The sequence below is a fragment of the Telmatherina bonti genome (assembly GCF_933228915.1).
Source record: "Telmatherina bonti genome assembly, chromosome: 11".
NCBI classification, from domain to species: Eukaryota; Metazoa; Chordata; class Actinopteri; order Atheriniformes; family Telmatherinidae; genus Telmatherina; species Telmatherina bonti.
Window position 1 is genome coordinate 4,323,529 of NC_136629.1, and position 18,268 is coordinate 4,341,796.

Consider the following 18,268-nt stretch of genomic DNA (forward strand, 5'->3'; position numbering starts at 1 on the left):
GGAAGTGGTCTACGCCAGGTTTGTCCCGGTTTGAGAGGATCTGGTCTGGCTGGAAGTGGTCTACACCAGGTTTGTCCCGGTCTGAGAGGATCTGGTCTGGCTGGAAGTGGTCTACACCAGGTTTGTCCCGGTCTGAGAGGATCTGGTCTGGCTGGAAGTGGTCTACACCAGGTTTGTCCCGGTCTGAGAGGATCTGGTCTGGCTGGAAGTGGTCTACACCAGGTTTGTCCCGGTCTGAGAGGATCTGGTCTGGCTGGAAGTGGTCTACACCAGGTTTGTCCCGGTCTGTGAGGATCTGGTCTGGCTGGAAGTGGTCTACGCCAGGTTTGTCCTGGTCTGAGAGGATCTGGTCTGGCTGGAAGTGGTCTACGCCAGGTTTGTCCTGGTCTGAGAGGATCTGGTCTGGCTTGAAGTGGTCTACGCCAGGTTTGTCCTGGTCTGGCTTGAAGTGGTCTACGCCAGGTTTGTCCTGGTCTGAGAGGATCTGGTCTGGCTGGAAGTGGTCTACGCCAGGTTTGTCCTGGTGTGAGGGGATCTGGTCTGGCTGGAAGTGGTCTATGCCAGGTTTGTCCTGGTCTGGCCTTGAAGTGGTCTACACCAGGTTTGTCCTGGTCTGAGAGGATCTGGTCTGGCTGGAAGTGACTGGAACTGGTTGGGTTTAAAGGAACTGGTGACTGGAACTGGTTGGGTTTAAAGGAACTGGTGACTGGAACTGGTTGGGTTTAAAGGAACTGGTGACTGGAACTGGTTGGGTTTAAAGGAACTGGTGACTGGAACTGGTTGGGTTTAAAGGAACTGGTGACTGGAACTGGTTGGGTTTAAAGGAACTGGTGACTGGAACTGGTTGGGTTTAAAGGAACTGGTGACTGGAACTGGTTGGGTTTAAAGGAACTGGTGACTGGAACTGGTTGGGTTTAAAGGAACTGGTGACTGGAACTGGTTGGGTTTAAAGGAACTGGTGACTGGAACTGGTTGGGTTTAAAGGAACTGGTGACTGGAACTGGTTGGGTTTAAAGGAACTGGTGACTGGAACTGGTTGGGTTTAAAGGAACTGGTGACTGGAACTGGTTGGGTTTAAAGGAACTGGTGACTGGAAACGGGAGCAGAAAGTAGATGTGTTTCTGCTCGGGGATCTCTTCTTTTCCTCGCCTCTATTTCTATCCCTCCTCTCTGCTCTCCTTCCTTTCCACCCCCACCCCCCCTCCCCCTCCTCCTCCTCCTCCCTTGGAGTGTGTTTCCAATCTTGACAGCCCGGATCAGATTACTCCGGGAGTCTCAGAGGCTCTCTGGCGAGGTGGCGGTGGTGGAGGAGGGATGGAGGGAGATCAGGTTTCACATCTCCAGCGCTCTCCTCCGTCTGCCTTGCCTCCCCCCACCTCCTCCTCCCCCAGCAACCTGGAGACAGAGTGGCTGAGTCTGGGAGGAAAACATGCAACCCTCCCCCCTCCAGCCTCCCTGCTGCAGCTCAGCAGATAAGTAAAGGCAGTAAATGGTAGCTGAGAGCACAGAGGGACGATTCTTCGGCTCCTTGCTGCCCCCTCCATCCCTGCAGAGATATTTTATATCCTGTTTTCATTCTGCTGGAAGTGTGGCAAAGGTGAAGCTGCTGCATGGAGACCAGGTCTGGATCAGAACTAGGAACATGCTTCCAGGCCGCTGGGACGTGTAGACCAACCACAGACATTTGGTCACTTAGGGACGGGTCTAAGTGATTGTTTGGTAAAAGTTGTTCCCGAGTTAAAAGGCTTTTAATGAAAGGACTGGATTGATGCTGAAGATGGTGTCTGACCCCCATGACACACATGTATTCCTCGTATCGTCAACGTCTTGCTGACGGATGGAGGAATTTATCAGTAAAACAGGAAATTACGTCGTTTTATGCACAAAGTACAGATTTAGATGGATGTTCTCTGTGGTTTTCCAGTTCTGCTTGATGCCGGTTCGGCTGTGTTGTCTAGTTTTCCCAACCTGCAGGTCAAACCAGTCCAAACTGGACTAAAATCCTGTCACCAAGCAGACGGTTTGGTCTGATGTCAGGTGTAGGTCGACACCGTGTTCGCTGTCTCCAGTTGTCCTGTAGCGGCATCGATCAGAGCTGTAAATACACCCAGCCCTTCCTGGTGAACAATTCAGATCGCCCCACCGCGGCGACGGGAGCGTTCCTGTCTCCGTTTGGGACCGTGCTCGCTGCTGCAACGGGCTTTTCTTCAGGACCGGGAAGCATTTTGTGTTCATAGTCACACTGAAGACGCGTTTAAAGCAGCTGTTCGGTTTCAAACCTCAGCATGTTTACACCGTTCCTCCTGTCTGAAGCTCTAACTCCACCTGTCTGCTCCTCCTGTCTGAAGCTCTAACTCCACCTGTCTGCTCCTCCTGTCTGAAGCTCTAACTCCACCTGTCTGCTCCTCCTGTCTGAAGCTCTAACTCCACCTGTCTGCTCCTCCTGTCTGAAGCTCTAACTCCACCTGTCTGCTCCTCCTGTCTGAAGCTCTAACTCCACCTGTCTGCTCCTCCTGTCTGAAGCTCTAACTCCACCTGTCTGCTCCTCCTGTCTGAAGCTCTAACTCCACCTGTCTGCTCCTCCTGTCTGAAGCTCTGACTCCACCTGTCTGCTCCTCCTGTCTGAAGCTCTGACTCCACCTGTCTGCTCCTCCTGTCTGAAGCTCTGACTCCACCTGTCTGCTCCTCCTGTCTGAAGCTCTAACTCCACCTGTCTGCTCCTCCTGTCTGAAGCTCTAACTCCACCTGTCTGCTCCTCCTGTCTGAAGCTCTAACTCCACCTGTCTGCTCCTCCTGTCTGAAGCTCTAACTCCACCTGTCTGCTCCTCCTGTCTGAAGCTCTGACTCCACCTGTCTGCTCCTCCTGTCTGAAGCTCTAACTCCACCTGTCTGCTCCTCCTGTCTGAAGCTCTAACTCCACCTGTCTGCTCCTCCTGTCTGAAGCTCTGACTCCACCTGTCTGCTCCTCCTGTCTGAAGCTCTGACTCCACCTGTCTGCTCCTCCTGTCTGAAGCTCTGACTCCACCTGTCTGCTCCTCCTGTCTGAAGCTCTGACTCCACCTGTCTGCTCCTCCTGTCTGAAGCTCTGACTCCACCTGTCTGCTCCTCCTGTCTGAAGCTCTAACTCCACCTGTCTGCTCCTCCTGTCTGAAGCTCTAACTCCACCTGTCTGCTCCTCCTGTCTGAAGCTCTAACTCCACCTGTCTGCTCCTCCTGTCTGAAGCTCTAACTCCACCTGTCTGCTCCTCCTGTCTGAAGCTCTGACTCCACCTGTCTGCTCCTCCTGTCTGAAGCTCTGACTCCACCTGTCTGCTCCTCCTGTCTGAAGCTCTAACTCCACCTGTCTGCTCCTCCTGTCTGAAGCTCTGACTCCACCTGTCTGCTCCTCCTGTCTGAAGCTCTGACTCCACCTGTCTGCTCCTCCTGTCTGAAGCTCTGACTCCACCTGTCTGCTCCTCCTGTCTGAAGCTCTGACTCCACCTGTCTGCTCCTCCTGTCTGAAGCTCTGACTCCACCTGTCTGCTCCTCCTGTCTGAAGCTCTGACTCCACCTGTCTGCTCCTCCTGTCTGAAGCTCTGACTCCACCTGTCTGCTCCTCCTGTCTGAAGCTCTAACTCCACCTGTCTGCTCCTCCTGTCTGAAGCTCTGACTCCACCTGTCTGCTCCTCCTGTCTGAAGCTCTGACTCCACCTGTCTGCTCCTCCTGTCTGAAGCTCTGACTCCACCTGTCTGCTCCTCCTGTCTGAAGCTCTAACTCCACCTGTCTGCTCCTCCTGTCTGAAGCTCTAACTCCACCTGTCTGCTCCTCCTGTCTGAAGCTCTAACTCCACCTGTCTGCTCCTCCTGTCTGAAGCTCTAACTCCACCTGTCTGCTCCTCCTGTCTGAAGCTCTGACTCCACCTGTCTGCTCCTCCTGTCTGAAGCTCTGACTCCTCCTGTCTGAAGCTCTGACTCCACCTGTCTGCTCCTCCTGTCTGAAGCTCTAACTCCACCTGTCTGCTCCTCCTGTCTGAAGCTCTGACTCCACCTGTCTGCTCCTCCTGTCTGAAGCTCTGACTCCACCTGTCTGCTCCTCCTGTCTGAAGCTCTAACTCCACCTGTCTGCTCCTCCTGTCTGAAGCTCTGACTCCACCTGTCTGCTCCTCCTGTCTGAAGCTCTGACTCCACCTGTCTGCTCCTCCTGTCTGAAGCTCTGACTCCACCTGTCTGCTCCTCCTGTCTGAAGCTCTGACTCCTCCTGTCTGAAGCTCTAACTCCACCTGTCTGCTCCTCCTGTCTGAAGCTCTGACTCCACCTGTCTGCTCCTCCTGTCTGAAGCTCTGACTCCACCTGTCTGCTCCTCCTGTCTGAAGCTCTGACTCCTCCTGTCTGCTCCTCCTGTCTGAAGCTCTGACTCCACCTGTCTGCTCCTCCTGTCTGAAGCTCTGACTCCTCCTGTCTGCTCCTCCTGTCTGAAGCTCTGACTCCACCTGTCTGCTCCTCCTGTCTGAAGCTCTGACTCCACCTGTCTGCTCCTCCTGTCTGAAGCTCTAACTCCACCTGTCTGCTCCTCCTGTCTGAAGCTCTGACTCCACCTGTCTGCTCCTCCTGTCTGAAGCTCTGACTCCTCCTGTCTGCTCCTCCTGTCTGAAGCTCTGACTCCTCCTGTCTGCTCCTCCTGTCTGAAGCTCTGACTCCACCTGTCTGCTCCTCCTGTCTGAAGCTCTGACTCCACCTGTCTGCTCCTCCTGTCTGAAGCTCTGACTCCACCTGTCTGCTCCTCCTGTCTGAAGCTCTGACTCCACCTGTCTGCTCCTCCTGTCTGAAGCTCTGACTCCACCTGTCTGCTCCTCCTGTCTGAAGCTCTGACTCCACCTGTCTGCTCCTCCTGTCTGAAGCTCTGACTCCACCTGTCTGCTCCTCCTGTCTGAAGCTCTAACTCCACCTGTCTGCTCCTCCTGTCTGAAGCTCTGACTCCACCTGTCTGCTCCTCCTGTCTGAAGCTCTGACTCCTCCTGTCTGCTCCTCCTGTCTGAAGCTCTGACTCCACCTGTCTGCTCCTCCTGTCTGAAGCTCTAACTCCACCTGTCTGCTCCTCCTGTCTGAAGCTCTGACTCCTCCTGTCTGCTCCTCCTGTCTGAAGCTCTGACTCCTCCTGTCTGAAGCTCTGACTCCACCTGTCTGCTCCTCCTGTCTGAAGCTCTAACTCCACCCATGGACCCTGAAGCAAGAGCCTTATTTCTCTCTCTGCTTGGGGGTCTGGACCGCCTGGAAACCTGAAACCTTTCTGATCAGGATGCGGAGGCTTTATGTAACTTTGTATGAAATTATCTTGTATTGATCATAACAGATCAATAATAAGGAAGAGATCAGAACTATTTATACCAGTAGAAAGTTGGAGGAAGCTCCGAGCCTGATGGTGGCCTAAAAGTTGTCTGGAAGAACACAATGATGAAGCGAGTGTCACAGATGAAATCTTTGCTTCCATGAATGTTTTCAGGAGAAAGTTCGGTGGTTTGATTCCTCTGAGGTCTTCACACTGCTGCCAGCTCAGACCTCCTTCATTCCTGCCAAGGATTTGCTCTTCCTTTCTCAGTAATCCTCCCGCCTGATAGGGGCATTGATCCCTCTGAAGTGATGCTGGCCCCTGACCCCACCTGACCCTTAACCCCTGACCCCTCCTCTCCGACCTCAGCATCCTGAAATACCTTCAGCTCCACCTGGATTACTCCCTCCGACTGGCTTCAGGGCTCCGCTGCGGCTTCCAGATGTTAAACCTCCACCTGATGTCGCCTGCTTTAACATCTACAGACGTTCATGCTACTTTAATCTGAACTGTCATAAACCTTACATACACACACACACACACACACACACACACACACACACACACACACACACACACACACACACACACACAAAGCAACATGTTTTTGTTTTTTTTTAATTTAATGGATGACCAAATCAGATGATATAAAACCAATATGAACTCTCTGTCTGGAAAAATCCTTAACAATAAGACAGAAAGTATCCTTGGCCAGTTCACTGCCGGTCTACAGCGTGTTGCCGTACTTTTACACGTCCACACGTGTGTTTGACTGCGTTAGACGCCGTCCTCTGTCAGAACACCGCTGCTAACGGACTGGATCTGAAGAGGATGGCTCTGACTTCAGGTCGGGACAGGTTTAGGGTGAGTTTAAGCGCGGAGCTGGAAGCTGCAGACTCGGTTGCTGTCGGATGTTTCTGGATCTACACGATGTGGGATGTTTAGCTGGAAGCTGCAGACTCGGTTGCTGTCGGATGTTTCTGGATCTACACGATGTGGGATGTTTAGCTGGAAGCTGCAGACTCGGCTGCTGTCGGATGTTTCTGGATCTACACGATGTGGGATGTTTAGCTGGAAGCTGCAGACTCGGTTGCTGTCGGATGTTTCTGGATCTACACGATGTGGGATGTTTAGCTGGAAGCTGCAGACTCGGTTGCTGTCGGATGTTTCTGGATCTACACGATGTGGGATGTTTAGCTGGAAGCTGCAGACTCGGTTGCTGTCGGATGTTTCTGGATCTACACGATGTGGGATGTTTAGCTGGAAGCTGCAGACTCGGTTGCTGTCGGATGTTTCTGGATCTACACGATGTGGGATGTTTAGCTGGAAGCTGCAGACTCGGTTGCTGTCGGATGTTTCTGGATCTACACGATGTGGGATGTTTAGCTGGAAGCTGCAGACTCGGTTGCTGTCGGATGTTTCTGGATCTACACGATGTGGGATGTTTAGCTGGAAGCTGCAGACTCGGTTGCTGTCGGACAGTCAGAAGCTCCAGTGGAAGCAAACAGCTGAGCAATTATCCAGTTTGTTTAGAAGAGCTGTGAAAACATAGCGGAGTGTGTTTATCTGGCTCTTCATCATAGACGCGGTGTTCCTGTGTCGGGTTGGGGAGGGGGGGATACACTAGGGCTGGGCGATATAAAGAGATACTCGAGATATCGTGGCTAATCCCTGTGCGATATAGAAAATGCCTATATCCGTCATATTGGAGTATCCTGTTGTCACGCAGTTGTTTTTAGCTGTGGGGGGGGGTTTCCTCCCTCCTCCTCGACTCTGCACCGCTTTGCACAGAGAGTTAAAGCAAGCGCACCTCGTTAGTACATAACGTGAGCTACGTGCTACGTCATGAGAGGCAGCGTGGAGCCACTTCTGGCGACTTCTTGTGAAAAGCGACAAATCTAGCGACTTTTACAGGAGTTATTGGAGACTTTCCTGGTGTTTTGGCGACTGACTTTAAAGCGCATATTGTAAAGTTATTGTCAGAAGGAGAGTCTCTCCCCGTCCTAAAGCACTCAGTCGCTCCGGCTGCAGCTGCAGCCAGTCAGAGGAGCAGAGAGGACACCTGCACGACTCCACCTACAGTCACAATGAACAGCCAAATCCACCACTGATCCCGCTCTGGATTACAGAGTGGGACGTAAATTACAACGTTTTTCACGTCACGCAAAAACAATTAATTCTATTTGATTACATTCACAGCCTCTGTCACTTACTCACCTCATCCACTGTGTGTGACACAAGCATATTTATCTAGCTCCTCATGTCTCTAGAAAGTACAGAAAGGAGTGGGAATCAAACCCTGAATTAAAAACTGGCTGAAGCCGTTTATTGGAGACGATACGAGGACATTCTGCCTGGATTATAAGACTGATTTCTACGCTAAACTCTGCGATTAAAAACATACACGACAACTCAAAAACGTATCCATAAAGCAAAGCCTTATAATAGTTCATCATTTGAAAAGTCCCCCCTAGAGCACCTATTTTCATACGTTGCATTTATTACATCATGCAAAGTCACTTTATTTTGTTTTAAAATGACATGTTTCTGCCGCTGCTTTAACTGTTCAATAAATGCGGTTTTGATCAGTTTGCTTCGTTACAATTTCATCCTTTTGGCATGAATGTTTAAAATCAGCATATCTTAATGCAGTATGAACAATTATGTTTTAATGGAGACACAAAATCATCTTACTGATGTGATTGTATGCACCAAAGCATTCATTCAAAGCTGAGGTAAATATCGAGATATATATCGTATATCGTGACATGGCATAAAAATATCGGGATATTACTAAAAGGTCATATCGCCCAGCCCTAGGATACACGTCGTTCTGCTCCACTTCTGTCTGGCTGCAGCCATGATAAAACATTCGCCGGCGCTCAGGCCTGAGTTTTCCCACTGAGCCGAGCTCCTGTGAATGCAGCACTGCTTCCTGCTCATGTTGTGGTCTTTCATTTCCATCTGCTCTGGCTGCTGCCTGACTTTGATGACATTCTCCTTCCCCTCCCAGCCTCCACACTCGTCCTCTGCATCCGTCTTCCTCTGTTGGTTTTGGGAAAGCCGTCGGCTTTTACTGCTGCCATCAGAAACCGGAATGCTCCGCTTCCACTTCCTGCCAGCGGCCTGCCCGCCTGCAGCTGAACCGCCACACACCGGCTCTGCCGGCGGGTTTGGGAAGCTGCTGCCGGGCCGTTCTGGTGGCGCTATAAAAGGATGAGAATTTTTATTTGTTTCCAGGAAACGGAACGCTCCGTTTAGACCAAAACAGCAACAAAGAGGAGGAAATAAATCTGTGTTTTTGTTAGGGCTGGGCGATATCCAGATCCAGCTCATCTTACATCCCATAACGATCCATAACCATATAAACTGTGTAATGTTGTGTCAGTCATCAGTTATGTATCAGATGTTGCTAGGCAACAGCAGCAGTGATCTCCTTCCATCTGGAGGAACTATGGCTGTATGACGTTCCACAGGTAAATCCTGCTGCAGCGTCGAGTTTATCATGAGCTCGGGCTGCAACGATTCGTCGACGTTGACAAAAATCCACAATAAAATAGTCGACAATGAACTCCGTTGTCGATGATTGTCAAAAGACGTGTTTTTACGACGGGGTGAGGCGTCTCACTTCATCATTATCTCTGCCGAGTCGCACACATGCACATTAACGTCTCTGCTGGGCGGTAACGTACGCAGAAATAGCGGCGTCCGCAACAACAACGCTACCAAAACGTCTCCAGTTTGGGAACGTCTGATCCTGGACAAGGGAACAAAAAGATCTGCAGGTTTGCAAAGCAGACGTTGCTCATCGTGGCAGGAGCATTTAAAGAGGAACCGCGTAGGTCTGGGTGATTAATCAGATTGTAATCTCAGTACGATCTGGGTTTCCAACGATGATAAAACTAAAAGGGTGTGATTATTTTTCTCTCTGCAGTTTCCTCTCCTGCTGTCTTCAGCTGCTAATCGAGCGTCTCTGGCGTTGCAGCGCTGTGCTGTAAACTCCTCCCACAGCCGCTTTGCTTTCATTCAGACACTGTTGCCAACTTGGAGACGTTCTCGCTAAATCTGGAGACTGTTTTTGTTAAAAGCGACAAATCTAGCAGCTTTTACCGGAGTTATTAGAGACTTTCCTGGTGTTTAGGCGACTGACTTGAAGGCACATATTGTTCTGCAGTTACTGTAAGGAAGGAGCAGCGGGAGCCTCTCCCGTCCTAAAGCACTCCCAGGCGGCCAGTCTCAGTCGGCTCCGGCTGCAGGTCAATGTAGAATAACTGCAGTAGGTTGTGGAAGTTCACCTAAACATAGTTTATACCATTGTCAGTGACAACTGGCTGCATTATTTTCCTATACATAGTTCGGCCAGTTAAACACTGTAATGTCCCTCCGTTACGGGGCGTTACCATAGCAACGCGTTAACCAGCTGGTTCAGATCAGCCGTCTTTTAACAGGTGAATGAGAGAAACGCTGCAGCCTGACAGCCGTTGTTTGGTATAAAAACTACATCCAGGCCAACGTAAAATAATTCCTATACTTCAGCAAATGTTGTAGAAAAGAAATAGAAATTTGTTATAAAATGTTTTCTGTGTAAACAACTGGAAACCCGGCCCATAAACGACTCATAACAACGGTTATAATGGCCAATGCCGAGTCGAGAACATCACGACGCCGAGTTGTTGTTTAATCCTTACTTATATTTATTCAGTTTACATCAGTATTTGCACTTTGTCAAGAAAAAGCTTCAAGTTATTTGTTTGTTTTCTAAAATATGTGGAATCCTAAAGACGTTTAAAAGCCACGGTTTAATGTAAACTATATGCATGTTGTTAAAGATAAAAGGATAATCGTGGTAAATAATCGAGATCTCCATTTCATGCAAAATAATAAGGATTATAATTTTTGCCATAATGAGCCTGCTCTTGGTTTAGAGTAAAAAATGTTTACTTGATTTTATTTTTTAAAAAATCCTTGTCCTTAGAAAACGAACAGAGATTTATTTATTTATGGATTTCTGTCTATACTGACCGCACTGTTCCTGTCAATTTTTTTATGCAGGACATTTTTGTTTACTTTTATTAAACCAGCCTTTCTGCAAATAATTTGATTAAAAGAAACAATTTTTAATTAAAATACACATCTTTCTTCTGTTTATTATCATTCGCCACATAATTACAGCGATCTCATGCTGAATTAAAAAAACAAAAAAAAGGATCCAATTAGTCGACTAATCGTTTCAGTAGTCGGTGACTCGTCCACTATTAAAGTAGTCGTTAGTTGCAGCTCTGTTCTGAGCTTTCTCCTCCACTAGACGCTGCTTTTGCTGGTTGACTCTATTATTTATTCTGGATTCTTTATCCTGATTCCTGCAGGTGATAAAATGAGCTAGTTGTGTCGGAGTCCGTTGTTGGGACTGTGAGCTGGTCTGTTGTCGGCTCCACGTCGCTCTTTTTATATCCAAACCGCATCCAGACAGAAATTTCCCTCTTTTAGGAACAAGATCATCAGTTTGGGTCGGCTGGTAATCTTTTAGTGAATTATCCTCTGAAACACGTCTGCTACCATCTTCCTCCATGTTTATGTATCACAGCGTGCCGTAAAGCACATCTAGACGTAAAATACTGCAGTAAAGCAGTTTATTGTGGCGTAAACGATAGAGCCTCGTATGAAACGAGACGTCTTCTATCGTCCAGACGACGTATATCCTCATATCGCCCAGCGATAGTTTTCTTCCTGTGTGGGTCGGGATTTTACATTTTCCCTCACAGATCTGCTGCCGGTTGCGCAACACTGCCCCCACATACTTAGTCTACTACAACGCAGTACTTGGTGTCTGCAGGCAGACCAGTTCTCCTGATGGAACTGGTCTGCCTGTCTCCAGTTCCAGCGGGAGAACTGGTCTGCCTGTCTCCAGTTCCAACGGGAGAACTGGTCTGCCTGTCTCCAGTTCCAACGGGAGAACTGGTCTGCCTGTCTCCAGTTCCAACGGGAGAACTGGTCTGCCTGTCTCCAGTTCCAACGGGAGAACTGGTCTGCCTGTCTCCAGTTCCAACGGGAGAACTGGTCTGCCTGTCTCCAGTTCCAACGGGAGAACTGGTCTGCCTGTCTCCAGTTCCAGCGGGAGAACTGGTCTGCCTGTCTCCAGTTCCAGCGGGAGAACTGGTCTGCCTGTCTCCAACAGGATCTCAGCTGTTGGAAGCAGCAGGGATCCTTTCTGCTGTTTCATGTTTTCTGAAATATTTCCAAACTTTATTTCTGTTCAGTCCACTGGAGTGGCCCGCTACAGAAAGGGACCGTACGCAGTTTTCCCCTACCAGGGAAAACTGGTAGGGGTACCAGAACAAGTGGTCCGATCCGGTCTAGGTTTTTGGGTCCCGGTCTAACGGGTCCCGGTCTAACTGGAAGAGTGGAGCTTGACACGCTGAATGAGTCGTCTCTTTCCGTGCGACTCAGAGAACAAAGCAGCAGCGACTCCATGTTTAAATAAAAGATGAAAACAGAATAAACTCTGCTGGATGTCCACCGTCGTCCCGTTGTCCTCATCAGTTCAGCAAGCGGTCACGTTGCTACGACGTCACTATGCAACCGACATCTTCCCACCTGGAGGGGTAGCTGTGACACTGCACCAGAGACCAGATCTAACCAAACTGTCCCAACCAGCTGGTTGAAACCTCATTGTCTACCTCATTGTAAACCAGTAGACCTCTGTCCACCAATACCGGGAGAGGCCCTGCCTCATTGTAAACCAGTAGACCTCTGTCCACCAACACTGGGAGAGGCCCTGCCTCATTGTAAACCAGTAGACCTCTGTCCACCAACACTGGGAGAGGCCCTGCCTCATTGTAAACCAGTAGACCTCTGTCCACCAACACTGGGAGAGGCCCTGCCTCATTGTAAACCAGTAGACCTCTGTCCACCAACACTGGGAGAGGCCCTGCCTCATTGTAAACCAGTAGACCTCTGTCCACCAATACCGGGAGAGGCCCTGCCTCATTGTAAACCAGTAGACCTCTGTCCACCAATACCGGGAGAGGCCCTGCCTCATTGTAAACCAGTAGACCTCTGTCCACCAATACCGGGAGAGGCCCTGCCTCATTGTAAACCAGTAGACCTCTGTCCACCAACACTGGGAGAGGCCCTGCCTCATTGTAAACCAGTAGACCTCTGTCCACCAACACTGGGAGAGGCCCTGCCTCATTGTAAACCAGTAGACCTCTGTCCACCAATACCGGGAGAGGCCCTGCCTCATTGTAAACCAGTAGACCTCTGTCCACCAATACCGGGAGAGGCCCTGCCTCATTGTAAACCAGTAGACCTCTGTCCACCAGTACCGGGAGAGGCCCTGCCTCATTGTAAACCAGTAGACCTCTGTCCACCAGTACCGGGAGAGGCCCTGCCTCATTGTAAACCAGTAGACCTCTGTCCACCAACACTGGGAGAGGCCCTGCCTCATTGTAAACCAGTAGACCTCTGTCCACCAACACTGGGAGAGGCCCTGCCTCATTGTAAACCAGTAGACCTCTGTCCACCAACACTGGGAGAGGCCCTGCCTCATTGTAAACCAGTAGACCTCTGTCCACCAATACCGGGAGAGGCCCTGCCTCATTGTAAACCAGTAGACCTCTGTCCACCAATACCGGGAGAGGCCCTGCCTCATTGTAAACCAGTAGACCTCTGTCCACCAGTACCGGGAGAGGCCCTGCCTCATTGTAAACCAGTAGACCTCTGTCCACCAATACCGGGAGAGGCCCTGCCTCATTGTAAACCAGTAGACCTCTGTCCACCAGTACCGGGAGAGGCCCTGCCTCATTGTAAACCAGTAGACCTCTGTCCACCAATACCGGGAGAGGCCCTGCCTCATTGTAAACCAGTAGACCTCTGTCCACCAACACTGGGGGAGGCCCTGCCTCATTGTAAACCAGTAGACCTCTGTCCACCAGTACCGGGAGAGGCCCTGCCTCATTGTAAACCAGTAGACCTCTGTCCACCAGTACCGGGAGAGGCCCTGCCTCATTGTAAACCAGTAGACCTCTGTCCACCAATTCCCCTCACTGGAATGCGTGTTTTACTCCCAGTCATGCTACTTTTTGTTGTAAAGCTCAACTCAAAGTGGTTCCTACAAAAGCTCTGCTGATTTTCTGATCTACGTCTTCATCCTGTCTCTTCTCTGAGATCTCTCCAGACTGTAAAAATCTGTCCCAGGACAGGCTGAGCTAAAGAATTGTCTTTTTTAAAAAGGCTAAGACGTGTGGAGACGGACGTGCACCCAGGACGCCGACGTGCACGCGGAGAAGAATTGATCCAAGGAGTTGTGAAATGCTTCTCCTGTTGTTTTGATTTCTAAAATGTCTTTTCCAGCCTGGGATTGTCCTGGAGCCAAGTCTTTTACTTCTACGTCACGTTGACGTCTCCCAACGTTTCAGTCTAATAGATGTTTATATTGGATAGGAAGGCTTGGTAGCCATGTGGCTAGATGATCACCAGCTCGGTTTTACATGTTGTTCTTCATGTCTGGCTGAGTGTGGCTCTGCTGCGACTCCCTCAGATGTCTTGTTTGGTTTAACAGCCGGTTTGTTTGGGTATAAGACACAGTTTCCTCTGCAGCGATGCAGAGATAAAGCAGGCGCACTGCAGGACATTAAGACATTAGGTCTGTTTATAGACTGGAACACCACCGCTCAGCTCCAGCGTCCGTCACGGTTTCTCTTTGTGTTTATGTGCACACATTCCTCTGGCCACTTCATGGAGGTGGACTGGTTTCACAGCTTTCCTGTCAGACGTAGCTCTCACACCTTCATCTCACTCGTCACCTTAATCGCAGGAACCCCCCCCCCCCCCGCAACATGCCGCAGACGTCTGAACCATGGTTGAGCCCTGAGCCAGACAAAATGGCGGACTGCGTTCTGATTTTACTTCTCATTTCTACGCAAGTCTGTTAACCTGCTCAGGGTTTACATTCACCTCTAATTCATGTATCAGCTTGTCTCGACTCTCCTCGACTCGTCTCAGCTTGGTCCGGTTTCTTGTCCATTACAGTTTAGTACCAGGTCAAGCTCTATAACAACACAGAACCTAGAGGCAATCTGCTACCTGGTCTGCAGCTCGCCGCTCGCTGACCATAAATCGTATCCATCTGTTGGAACTAGGGCTGCAACGGTTATTCGGGGAACTCGAGTACAAAAAATGATCGAGGCAAATTATCTGCCTCGAGGCCTCGTTTAATTAATATCATGGCGGCATTCTCAGACCACTGCACTGTTTGGAGGGACCATGTTTATGGTTTATAAACATATAAAACATCTAAACATGTATAAAATCTAGAAAAGCAGAGCCTGTGGCCTACGGTGTGTCTGTACAGTCTGACTGTTTCAGCCGGACTGATGACGGACATTTCCACCAGCAGCGGCGAGCGCTTTGCTTTCTGTCTGAAGATCCTCCTTGCTTTGGTCTCTAACAGCAGAGAATGAAGAAGAGGGGAGGAAAAGACTGAAAAAGTGGCAGTGTGGGACCATTTCACACTGAAAAGGACAGAAAACGTAGAGTTGGCGTACCACCCCCCCACTTCACCGCTCCAGGAGGAGATCCAGCTTTCTGATTTATACCAGCAGCAGCAGCGGCTGGTAAAATGTTCAGAGTTCTAACCTGTGATATCAGTCAGCAGTGACGAGGCATGGCGAGGTGTCGGCTGCTAACGCACGCTAACCGTCTGGTAATCCGTCCCTCATCTGTCTCTCCTGCACACACGCAGAGTCAAAGCGCATGTTTTAGGCAGCCTCTGTTCCTGCAGCAAACTTTTATTCCGGATTAAACAGACACACTTTTAACAGGCGCGTCGTCCACCAAGACATCGGCTACTTCTTACTGTGGACATGTTTACAAGTCACTCCTTCTTTCTACGGGAATTCTTCTTTTCATCTTTTAAAAGGCAGAAATTGCGATCGGTTGAGAATTGTTTCTTCACACATTCAGCGCGTGCACAAACACGTTGGCACATTTTAAGATCTGATACTTTTAAAACATTTTAAACGCATCATATTTTAAAACATGATCCTCATGCATTAGGTAGTAACAACACATGCAACAGCTTCACAAATATACATTTATAGATTTACTTTGGTTGAGTTTCTAGTATTTGTTTTACAAATTATAATTAAAAAAAAAAAATCGTTAGAGCACTCGATTACTCGAAGAAATAAACTGCTGCTCTACTTGGAACCACGTCCGGTCTGCTTGATCCACTCGTGGTTCTGGACCTGCTGATGGTCCCTTATGAGCTTCTTCAGTTTCTCTCGACGCTGCTGGAAACTCCGTTGCTAGCCGTAGACATCAAGTCAGAAAGCTCTTTTTTATTTGGTTTTGCGCCATCTAGTTCTCTCTGTATCCTTTCCTCAGCAACCAAAGACATGTCTCCATATCAAAGTTGGATCAAGGGACAGACTTTAGTTGCTCTTCCAGTGATGTCACTCCCTGACCTCTGATTGGCCGAGCCCCTGACCAATAGTGACATGCAGTCTGGCGACGTCACACACAACCCGACTCGGCTCGCCTTGAAGAGTTACAGAAACAGTAGCGGTAAATGGGTCCAAAAGCCGAGAGGAAAACCCTCCAAACCGAGCCGAGGCGAGTTCAGAGACGAGCTGATACTGATGGAAAAGATGTCTGTCCCAAGTTATGACTTTAATAATTATTATAGGATATTATTATTGTACGTTTTGGACATGATGCAAAATCTAGAGTCTCTGAATAAACACTACATGTTGTGTCTGGGCTGTAAACCTCCTGGACGGATAGAAACGCTGGAAAACCTCCGTAGACCAGCTGGAGGGTCACATGACCATCACAGAGTTACACACAACGGAAAACGTCCCACGCCTTCTGTTGGAAAAGAAAGCAGATAACCATCAGGAGCGCCTACAGTGAGACAATCTGAGAAAAACATTCACAGCAGCTAGAAATGTGCGATAAAATATCGTTTGTATTTTATCGTTATAAACCGCGGTAGAAATGTCACCTCACGATAAAAACAATAAATTCCTATGGGACTACGTGTTCATAAAACCCTCGCCAGCCCACTGATGACGTATGTGCGGACGCCACGCTAACACATGGTGAGTGTTGATAAACATGGCGGAAGGAGGCATGGACATCGTTAGCGAAGAGCTTCTTCCTGGACGAGGCGCCGCCTTCTCCGTTATCTGGAACTGGGTCGGATTCAGAAAGTCGGACACGGAGCAGAAATTAATCATTTGTGAGGTTTGTAGAAAAATCATGCAAACAAAGCGCAGCGACACCACAGTTTATTCCACCTCAAACACCAACAGATGTCATGAAGGGATTCTCGGCCAGAAAGGAACAAACGGCCGCGGGAACGTAAAACCGTGTCGATCCGCGTCGGTTCCTCTCGCCAAAAACCGATGTGAGCGGCGACATCAGCTCCATTTCACAGAGAAAGTACGTCTTTGCTGCACGTTCGTGCTTTAACTGATGAACAGGTGAAATGGAGAGGTGAAACGATGTTCCTGCTTCACTGCTCTGGTTAGGAGTTTGTCTTACAGCTGTTTGGATGTAAAGGTCAATTAATGTGATTAATTCATTTATTTATATTTATTTAAAGATTTACATTGAGAACGCTACAGTGATGTCCATGGATTATTATCAAAGAATCGACCATTTCTTATTAATAAATGTCGAATCTTCATAAGTCCTCAAACAGCCTGATTTGGATTCGAAGTCAACCATTACATCCACCTCTGACCTCTGAAGGTGGAGTTCCACCTCAGAAAGGGTTTAGCTTGATTACTGCTCATGTATTGTGTAATAAAACAACTGTTTTCCTTTATATGGCTGCGGTTCATATCGGAGAATCATATTTTACAGTATCAGGCCAACTACTTACTTACACCCCCGCCCCCATTTCTTTTTTAGGTGGAATTTGACCTCAGAAATGAAGTTTTTAGGAGCATTTTGTGTTGGTGATTTATTGTTAAAAATCTGTCTAACTTATTGTTTATTTATCGTGGTTTTTATCGTGACAGGTTGCAGGAATCATCGGGATAGATGTGTTTAGACCGTATCGCCCGTCGTTAACAGCAGCTGATAGGAGCTGCAGTTCACATCACCTTCCGAATGAGGAAGTGTGTTTGGAGATGCATAGATTCAACACTTCAGGATGGTGTTTGTGGCAGCGATCTCTGAGCTTCCTGTTCTGCACGTGTCTCACACTGCTGCAAATAGCTGCTTGTTCAGTTTCAGCGCGTAAACAGCCCAGAGCAATGCCGCGTCATCAGGGAAACCATCAACACTGTTCAGGCTCACGGCTCTTATCTTTATCTGCAGCTGCTTCTTATTCACGTCTTTACAAAGATCACGCACCGACATGTTGACTTCCATATGCTCAAACACCGCTAACCCGGCACATGTTAAGGCTCTAAGGCTGTAGACCAGAACTGTAATACTTCATTTCCTTTGATGGAAATTATTTGCATGGTGTCATTTTTTTTCCTTTTTTTATTTATTTCTTTTTTTCTTTTTTTTTTTTTAGTTTTGGTGAAAAAAAAAAAAGTGTTTTTACTTCAGGAATTCCGGTAATTTATTGCATTTGATCGATATTTCGTAAAAACCCGGTCAGAACTCAGTGCGGTTACCGATCGACAGGAAGCGATGCAGGCGGACGCCGCGTCGTGGTTACCGATCGACAGGAAGCGATGCAGGCGGACGCCGCGTCGTGGTTACCGATCGACAGGAAGCGATGCAGGCGGACGCCGCGTCGTGGTTACCGATCGACAGGAAGCGATGCAGGCGGACGCCGCGTCGTGGTTACCGATCGACAGGAAGCGATGCAGGCGGACGCCGCGTCGTGGTTACCGATCGACAGGAAGCGATGCAGGCGGACGCCGCGTCGTGGTTACCGATCGACAGGAAGCGATGCAGGCGGACGCCGCGTCGTGGTTACCGATCGACAGGAAGCGA

At 49.0% G+C, this 18,268-nt stretch overlaps 1 protein-coding gene across 2 annotated transcripts in view; it reads left to right on the forward strand.

The window, feature by feature from the left end:
• Window positions 1–18,268, forward strand: part of LOC306762187 (bone morphogenetic protein receptor type-1A-like) — a 76,425-nt gene that overhangs the window by 2,670 nt on the left and 55,487 nt on the right. The window lies entirely within an intron of this gene.